At 37.8% G+C, this 10,005-nt stretch overlaps 1 protein-coding gene across 12 annotated transcripts in view; it reads right to left on the reverse strand.

The window, feature by feature from the left end:
- The window catches only part of Ppp6r3 (protein phosphatase 6, regulatory subunit 3), a 140,738-nt gene that overhangs the window by 82,682 nt on the left and 48,051 nt on the right, over window positions 1-10,005 (reverse strand). The gene's annotated exons all lie outside the window — the stretch shown is intronic.

Genomic DNA, 10,005 nt, shown 5'->3' on the forward strand with positions numbered 1-10,005 from the left:
GGGAGGAGTTGGGGCTGGGGATTTAGCTCAGCAGCAAAAGCGCCTGCCTGGCAAGCGCAAGGTCGTGAGTTCGGTTCCCGGTACCGGAGAAAAAACAAAAAAAAAACAAAAAACAAAACAAAACAAAAAAAAAGAAACAAAAGTCAATGATACAGTATACAAGAAACACATTTAATGCAAAAAAATTCACAAATTCAAAAAGATGGAAAATAATATTCCATGCAACAGGAACCCAGAAAAAGAAGTAACTATCCTAATTTCACACAAAGTAGGTTTCAAGCCAAAACAGACCAGAAAAGACAAGGAAGGTCACTACATACTGGTTAAGGGAACAATTCAAAGGGAAAAAATAACGATTATAAACATATACACCAAATACCAGTGCACCTGACTTGATAAACCAAATAGTAATGGACATGAAAAATCAGAAAGCACCAATACAATTATAATAAGGGACATCACTACTCCAATGTTACAAATAAACAGATCAGGCCAGGTACAGCCCAGTGGCACAAGCGCCTGCCTGGCAAGCACAAGGTCCTGAGTTCAATTCCCAGTACCAAAAAAACAAAACAAAACAAATAATAAAGAGATCAACTAGACTCCTCCCCCCTCAAAAAAAATCAATGAAGAAGTATCACAGGTAAACCAAACCTTCAAACTAAAAAAGCACTTAACAGACATCTACAGAGTGTTCCATCCAGTAAGAGAATACATTCTTCTCAGCAGCACATTGGACTTTCTCCAAAACAGATCACATACTAGCCCATAAAGCATTCTTAAGTAAATGTAAAAGAAATGAAACTACTCTGTGCATACTATCAGATCATAATGCAACAAAATTAGAAGTCAATGGCAAAAGAAACTACAGAAACTATGCAAACACATGGAAACAATACTCTCCTGAATAATCAGTGTCACAGACAGTATTATACAGGTTCCTAGAATTGAGCAATAATGGGAGTACTATGTACTAGAACCTATGGCACACGATGAAAGCTGTTCTAAGAGGAAAAATTATACTAGTGAATTCCCTCAACAAAAAACAGAACAAGCTTGGATAAGTAACTTCATGGTGAACCTCAAGGTCTGAAAAAACAAGAAAAATCCAAATCCAAAGCTAGTATGAGAAAGCAAATTATAAAGATCAGGGCACAAATTAATGAAATTGGAAGAAAAACAACAATAAAAATCAAAAAGCAATTAACTGAAGAGGTGATTTTTTTGGAAGAATAAACAAAATAGACAAACTCTCAACAAATATTACCAAAATTTAAAAAGGCCCAAATTCAAGCAATTAGAAATGAAAAAGGTGAAATTACAACAGATTTTGCTGAAATACAGATCATTGATTAACTTCTTTGTGAACCTATACTACAAGGGAAAAGTCAAAAGACATGGAGAGATTCTTAGATACATGTGAACTAACAAAACTGAACCAAGAAGATATAAAAATCCTAAACAATCCAGGATTAGTCAATGACATTGAAAAAAAATAATCTAGGCCCCAATGGGTTCACTGGTGAATTCTGCAAGAACTTTAGAGATGGCTTAACTCAAACATTCCTCAAACTCCTTAATGCAACCAAAAGAGATATAGTATTCCCCAAGTCATTCCTAGAGGCAAGCATCACACCGATTCCAAAACCAGAAAACTAGGGAGTCAACTGTTACCTTCCCCATAACTTAAGACAAGTGAATACTGCCATCTTATAAACACAAAATAAATTCTGAGTAAATTTATTAATCTCAGATCAAGTGCTTTAATTAAAGAACCTCTGAAACTATTAAAATACCATCAAAATACCAAAGCCTTCCCTAGAGTAAAATCTGGGGCATGATCTCTTTATTTCAAAGCATTCAAACAGTGATAATACCTCTGGGAGAAAAGGGGCACCCCTATCACTGACTGGACTAGTGGGTAAACCATTTGCAAGAGGTTTGACAAGAACACTAGTCCATCCATTGGAATTGCCAAGTCACTGCTACTAGAATTCTAGTATTATATTCAACAGGGGCCCAACTATGGTTTATGGGAACCACCCACAACCACCTGTTTTTATCCAATAAACATGTCCCCCAGAATCTTTTTAGGACTATTAAACAAATCTAAACAGATCTGGATTCTACTATCACCTCAATTACTGGCTAGCCCTGAGGCTCTAGAAAGCTAGTATCACTCCTGTAAAGCCTCAGTATCTTCACAAAATAAACTGGTTAGGGACAGTCAACAAGCAATAAGAACCTACAGACAATCAGCAAACAGAAGCTACTACACAGTAAACCACTCATCACAACCAGGGAGCTTAAAGCAGTGTTTCCCAACTTTCGTGGGCACAGGAACCATCTAGGGGTGTTGTTAAAACAGGTCTCAGATTCTGACTCATTAAAGCAGAGCTTTGGCCTGAGATTTTGATGCTGCTGATGTTGCAAGTTTATATCACTGCTGATCAGTTGTCATTTACAATGAAACCAAGGATCTTTTCAGTCTACATCTTCACAAATTATAATATGAAAGTTCAAATAAGTATATAACCATGTAAAACTTATTACTACAAAGATGTGACTGTAATTTATTTTAGCAACTCTCTCTGGACCAGTTATTAATGGCTTGCTTCCCAACAAGACAGAGGCACAACATATTCTACTACTCTCTAATAGGAACCCAAGGAAAAAAAGATAACATACTTGGGGCTGAGGATTTAGCTCAGCGGCAAAACGCCTGCCTGGCAAGCGCAGTCGTGAGTTCGGTTCCCGGTACCGGAGAAAAACCAAAAAGATAACACACTTTTAGTACTATTTGCTAAAGATATATTAGAAACAGTAAACTGTAGGAACAATAATGAGAAACTTTAACCAATTTCAAATTCAAACTCTTAATCATATGAAATGACTCCACCTAATTTAGCAATTTTCTATCTAAGTAGGAAAAACAGTGCTTTGCTCAGCCCTCTGTCTATACCCCACCAACTGTGGAATACCAGAGTCCGGGATTAGCTGGACCCAGTGCAAACTACTGAAAGACTCAAAAAAACAAAAAAGGAAAAAAAAATCAAAGGTTATAGTAATTTTAAAATAGTAACAGCAAAGTATTAAAACAAGTGCTTCTGAACAGGGGGTCCTGTGAGACTGCACAGGTCACGTATCTGTGAAGTCAAATCTGTCTAAAGCATTTCATAACTAGCCCCATCGGGACCTTAAGAATCCAAATCCAAAGTAAGTGGTATCAAATGCCAGACAAGCAATAAATGTCCATAAGGTATTTGTAGCTTAAATAGTTGCAGTTACCTTAAATGCATGAAGTATAAACAGTACAAAAATAGGAGAAGCAGCTGCTTTTGTCCAAATAACACACGGTAAAGACTCAAGTCTATATAGCATGTGTTATACTGATCAACAGGTACTTTAGTACTTTAAAAGCATTAATATGTACTGCACACAAAAATACCAAAGTAGTAAGATAAATGGTCCCTATTACCTTAACAAACACAACAAAAATAGAGAACAGGAAAACACAGACAAAGGAAGCACACACTCTATACCTGGTCCAGAGCAAGGAAGTTCCATGGAGAACCTAGCCAGGAAAGACCTCACCATACATGAACCCCAAGCTGAATCTCAAAAGACAGTGACAGGATTTATGAAGAAGCATAAAAGTATCCCGGGATCTGCATGAAAGTACACAGAGCAGGAAAACCCAGGAGCTTCAGGAAATACAGGGCAAAGAGAGGGTCCTGCTGACAAGAAGAAAGAGTCTTTGGGAAAGTAGCAGGAGTAAGTTGGCAATGAAAGGCCAGATCTCAAAAGGACCTGCATGAGTACACAGCACAATGCTGGCTTGTTACATAAGGACAGACCACTGAGTTTTACTTGAGAGATATTTACATTGTAACATCTATAGTAGAGATTAAACAAAATATTTTAACAATATACAGAAACAATTCTGAGAAACAGCAGACTGGAGCATAGAAGAGATGATGACAGTTAAACTGTGCCACGTATGTACACTCTCAGGCTTTGTTCCTACAAAGGAGAGGAAGAAGACAAATGTGTTCTGGACGCATGGCTGTGATGTGGAACAGGAAAGGAAAGAGTGGATGATGAGACCACTGAGGGGGGCACTGTAGGCACTGTCTGCTTTGCTAAGACATCAACACTGAGGGCAAGGAGGGGAAGGGTGAGGAGTGACAAGAGATGGTCTACAGTTTAAGTTTAAGTTACAGTTTGTAACTGCAAACAACATGGCTAACAGGCTGGGGTGGAATGAACCTGATGCCACCAGGACTGGTCCAGAGAAGATAGTGAGATCCTGCAATGGCTTCTACTTTAAAAACCAAAGTATCTCCTAAGAGATTTCACACAAACTACCATTCCTCCTCCAATGTTACCATAATTTCACCTCCTCGAAGTTTAATGTCATTACTTCTTCATTTCAGAGCTATACTTTGGTATGAAATGACACAAACTTATGGTTTGTCTTTGGAATTCGGAACTGGTTAGGAAATAGCCAGCTCAGCCAGGCGTAGTAGCACACATCTGTAATCCCAGTACTTGGGAGGATGAGGAAGGAAGATCGCCACGAGTTTGAGGCCAGCCTAAGCTACAAAGGGAATTCAAGGCCAACCTGGGCTGCATAATGAGACTCTATCTCAAAGAAAAAAAAAAAAGACAGCAGACAGACACAATGCTCAAAAAGCAAATGCCGGGGTTGGGGATTTAGCTCAGCGGCAAAGCGCCTGCCTGGAAAGCGCAAGGTCGTGAGTTCGGTTCCCGGTTCCGAAGAAAAACCAAAAACCAAAAAAAAACCCAAAAACCTAAGAAAAAGCAAATGCCTACAGATATCACAGGCCAAATATACTGGTAAGATGTTAGAAGTAAGGCAGAAAGTACAATCTTACTATTCACTTCACTTTTTACTAAAAAGTCAAAGCTAGGCATGTTGGTGCACACATAAACATAGCCTCAGGTAACTGGGAGGCTGAGAAAAGAGGCTCTCTTGAGTCTAGAAGTTCAGGGCCAGCCTAGGCAGCACAGAGACTGCATCTCTCTTAAAAAAAAAAAACAACAAAAACAAAACCAACTGCAAACCAAGAAAAATCCAGACTTACCTGTGTCAAATAGTTCAAATTAAATCAAGTATAGTAATGTGTTCCTCTACAAATTCCTATTATGAAAGCTTGAATTTATGGTCATGCCTCCCTCCCATCGGGACACGTTTGGAGCATTTTATCATTCTGTGATTTTGTTGTGTGATCATCATAGTGTATGCTTATACAAAGACAGTTACAACATCATTAGGCAATATGATCCTATGGAACCACTATCATATATGTGATTTGTTATTGATGGAAACTGTTATACAGCACATGACTGTGCATAAATCTGCATCCCTATTTTCCACAATTTCAAGAACTTTAGTCAAAGTATATGCAAGGCTTAAGAATTATTTACACTAAGAATAAGAGGGGTTTTTTTGTTGATTTTGGTTTGTTTTAAAGTAAAACTGAGGAGCTGGATGAAAAAAGGCAAGTAATGGGGATGACATAATGGTAGTCAAGTTCTCGCTGGGAGTTTTGTTAAATATGAAAGGAACAAAAAAGCAAGGAAAACCAGCTGAATGTAGGTGTCTACTATGTGGGTGTTGTGTGTGCATGTGCCATAGGGAAGAATGTGTGAATATAGGTAAGAGAGTACGATAAAGTCAAATCAGTAGATTCCTGCAGGACCTATAAACAGGTGCATTTTCCATTTTAAAGCATCCTGGAATCTCTGTATCTCTGAAAACAGATAGGGCCCCAAGAATCAGTATGAATCAATCATAAAGGAAGTGACATGCACCTGGGGTGGAAGAAGAAACACAGTTATGATTAGCACGGCTATTATGTGCAATAACACAAAAAAGTTTCCAAGTCTTTGTAACTGTAGGGAAGATGTTCCTGAGCAAATAAGATATGATACAAAAACTAGTCAGCTAGAAAAGGAATGTTATATACTACCCTGAGATATAGTAAAGACTTAAAAATTCCAACCCACCAAGTTTTCACAAATTAAAACCAAATTATACGCAATCTGTGAATCACTCTAACTTTGTGTGTGTGTCTTTTTGAGACAGGGTCTCACTATGCAGTTCAGGCTGGCCTTGAGCTCACTTTGTAGCCCAGGCTGATCTCAAACTCACAATGATCCTCTTGCCTCAGCCTCTCACCACAACTTTTAAGCAAATAACAGCAGCCACCTTAATATGTCAGCAATAGCCAAGATGGCCAAAGATTTTTATCAAGAAGAAATTCTAGAGCATACTGCAATTTTTTTGAAAAATGATTAATAAGAAGCCATCATCAGATTAAGAATGACCTAGTAAAACTACAGTAGTATATAGTGCAGTGGTAGAGTGAGGTCCTGGGTTTGATTTCCAGTACCACTCAACAAGAAGAACAAAAATGAATGAGCTCTCAAACATATTTTGGAATCATAACCAATCTGGTAAGAGAAGACAACTGGTAAATTACTAAGAAACAAAACATTTCCTGGGGATGAGGATGAGACATGATCTTGCTCTGTAGTTCAGGCTGGCCTTGAACTCACTGTGAAGCCCAAGCTGGTCTCAAACTAATGGAGATCTCCTGCCTCAGCCTCCCAAATACTAGGATTACAGGTATATGCTGCTACACTCACAAAAACTTTTTAAAATCCTTTTCTCCTTTTCTTAGCTTTAGAGGTTATCATTACACTTTCTTGCCTAACAACTGATCAGCTAGTACAGAAGCATTAATTATGTGGGGCTTCTCAAAAGTTCCTAGGCTAAAACAGTAAAGAAATGTCAACCTACAAAAAGTACTGTGACAGCTGAACAGTATCCAACCTAATACTTAAGGAAATTTAAGTCAAATCATGGGTTCTTGAGATTGCTTGGGAATAAAAATTGAGAGCAGAATATGATAGCTCAATAATCTCTATGGTCTTTAAAGTTCCTTATGAAAAATAATCTTCAGTCTCCTTTAGTTATTCTACAACAACATTAACTGTCTCGACACTGTAACTTTCTATTAAAACTGAAAACATGATTAATAGTGGCCACAAAGTATTGAGTGCCTATCATAATATCAGACTCTGGGCTTCTTTTTTTTTTGGAGACAAGATCTCACTATGTAGTTCAAGTTGGCCTTGAACTCATTATGTAGCCTACACAGGCCTCAAATTCATGCAATTCTTCTGCCTCAGCCTCCCAACTGCTGGGATTACAGGCATGTACCACCACGCTTGGCTAGGCTTCTAATTTTTAGACTGGGACTCAAATTCAGGTTTAAATAGCTCCAAAGTATGCATTCTTCCTATCACACCACCTGCCTCTAACCAGCAGCAACCAAGAGCACAGCTCAGCCCAGAGGCTGGCCTGCATGTACACTCAGCCGACAGCAGGCTACCACGCAGATAAGCCTATAAGCCAATGGCTCTAGAAACAAGATCATGAATGGAACTGCATGATGATGAACACAGAAGGAGGAATCACTCTACAAACGAGGTGACTGGGCAGCTCAGCCTAAAGAGCTTGGGTGGTTGCTCTGAAGGAACTCAGCTCTTGTGACCAGCCATTCTACTGGTGTTGAACCATATGATGCTGCAGCCTTGTCAAGATGCACAGCAAACACAAAGCCAGTCAGGGAAGCTGATACTAGAAGACAGATTCAATACTCAAATAATGTCTGACATTATGAGACTAGGAAAACATTCTTTAATATGGATAAATATGAAGTTCATTTTAGATAAAAACTGATAAAATTTTACAATGTGGCAATAAGCAAACTGTATCTAAAACCAAGGTAAGTACTAATCCCATTGTAGCCTGTCCTAAGTAGATCACATACTGAATAATATCACATCAGGCAATACCATTTCCTATTCCAAGAGAAACTAAAGAAACTGGCAACTGGAATGGTATCTACACAAACAGACAACCAGGGTGACAGAAGACTCATCACTTACAGGATAAAGTAACTAGCTTTGAACATGTTAGAGCTCTTTTATACCATCATGTATAAGAGAAAATATATCATATACAGCATACAAGGATAAAATGAGAACTAGTGGGTGAAAGTAAAGACTATTTATGAGTAACATAGCAGGAACCTACTAAAAATGCAAACTGCAACCACACATAAGCCTTCTTAGCTAGAGATGCCCTGGCTAACCCTGAATGATTATGAGGGTAGGAGCTTCTGTTGTGGAGAAAGGTTATAATAAATGATTACCATTTATTGTTTCTGAAAGTCCACAGGATGTAAAAGGTACAATACACAGCTACATTTAGGCTGACACAGAGCCTCAATAATGAAATGGAAAGGATTACAAAATCTTTAATTAAAATAATTAAATCTTCCAGAGGCTTAGGTGAAGTGAGCACTACATTGTATTCCACTACTCTGGAAATTCTAATAAAAACAATACTGTAAAGGATAAATAAAACAATTATAATATATATATCAGAATATATTATAATCTGACTCTCCCCCCAAAAAAATAAGTAAAAAGAAAATTTTCCAGAATTTACAGCAGCACAGCACCTGCCTGGCAAGCACAAGGTTGTGAGTTTGATTCCTGGCACCAAAAAAAAAAAAAAAAAGAATTTAACAAATGTGGCCTTCCTTAGCACCTTCACTGGTCATCACAATAACTAATACCACAAATTTTCTTGAGCACAAATGCCAGCAAAAATATAGTACCTAAACTTTTCTAAGGAGGGAGGAAAACCCCACATAAACAAGAACATTCAAAGAAGGACAGGAAAACTGAATACCACCAAATTCCTCCAAAAGCAATCCTAGAAAAAAAAATATTTTCAGACAGGGAAGAAAGGCCTGCAATATTTATTTACATTTTCTCAGAATCTACTGAATACATGCTTTACCAAAACAAGGCAAAAATACAGGAAACCAGGGATCTGACATGAAGAAGCGGAGACAATTCCTAGAACACTGGTGAGAGGAAACACCACCGCCTACAGAGATGGTCAAAAACAAATAGTCCAGAGGAAGGCAAAAGGATAGGGATTCAGGAAAGGAGGAGACCAAGAAGATGATCGAGTTGACAGACTACTGAATGTAACTGAGGAAAACTTTACAAATAAGTCAGAGATTTAGGAAATAATTAAACAAAGCATACATATTTTAGTACTTACTTTATTGGGAGGTTGTGTTTCCAACATGTTAGAAGACGCAGAAGAGAGGAATTTATATAGGTTAAGAGCTAAACCTTCCCTTCATAATCAGAACAGATTAGAAATAGTTACACAGCTGCATATTATTTAGAAATGTAGAAGTAAACAAAAGACGAAGGCAGCAGTCCCATGTAAGTCAGGGATGGAAAGACGGAAGAGGGCTGCTATCTTTTTGTTGTAAATGCATGATATGATTTGACTTTTTAGCCTATGAATATTCTTCACAAAACAACTACAAGCTGAATATTTTCAAAGAAATTGAGAAAAGACAACCTAAAGCTAAACTTGGTATGAAGTGCTACAACTGAATGTAGTAAAATTATGTATAGAACCAAAAAAGGCTAAGTTGGACAGATTTTTTACAAAACTGGTAAAATTATAACATGTTTAAAGCTTCTGCTATTCTATTATTCATCAGCAGGTACTTACAGAGAATATTTTAATCCATCACACTCTACTGAACCAGTGGTGTCAACACTGAACATTCATTTTTGTGGACTTAACCATTAGTTTTTTATTTGCTCTATCACACAGGAACTTGAACGCTTCAACAGTGGTTTTATTGCAATTTTTTAGCACAATTACTGAGCAGTGGATAGGTATCAAAATTCACCTTCACATGGTGTTTGTATTTCTTACTACATTCAATCTAAAAGTACAAAGTATAACACTCTGTGCTGACAGTTGGGGAGAAGACACTAACTGGTTGTGGGGTCCCAAAGCAATGGGAAGCTGGAGAGAAAAAGCTACAAAGAATGGCTTTCACCCCAGATAGCTCACTTGAGATGTTA

The sequence above is a fragment of the Chinchilla lanigera genome, unplaced genomic scaffold (assembly GCF_000276665.1).
Source record: "Chinchilla lanigera isolate Chin_1 unplaced genomic scaffold, ChiLan1.0 scaffold00021, whole genome shotgun sequence".
Classification (NCBI taxonomy): Eukaryota; Metazoa; Chordata; class Mammalia; order Rodentia; family Chinchillidae; genus Chinchilla; species Chinchilla lanigera.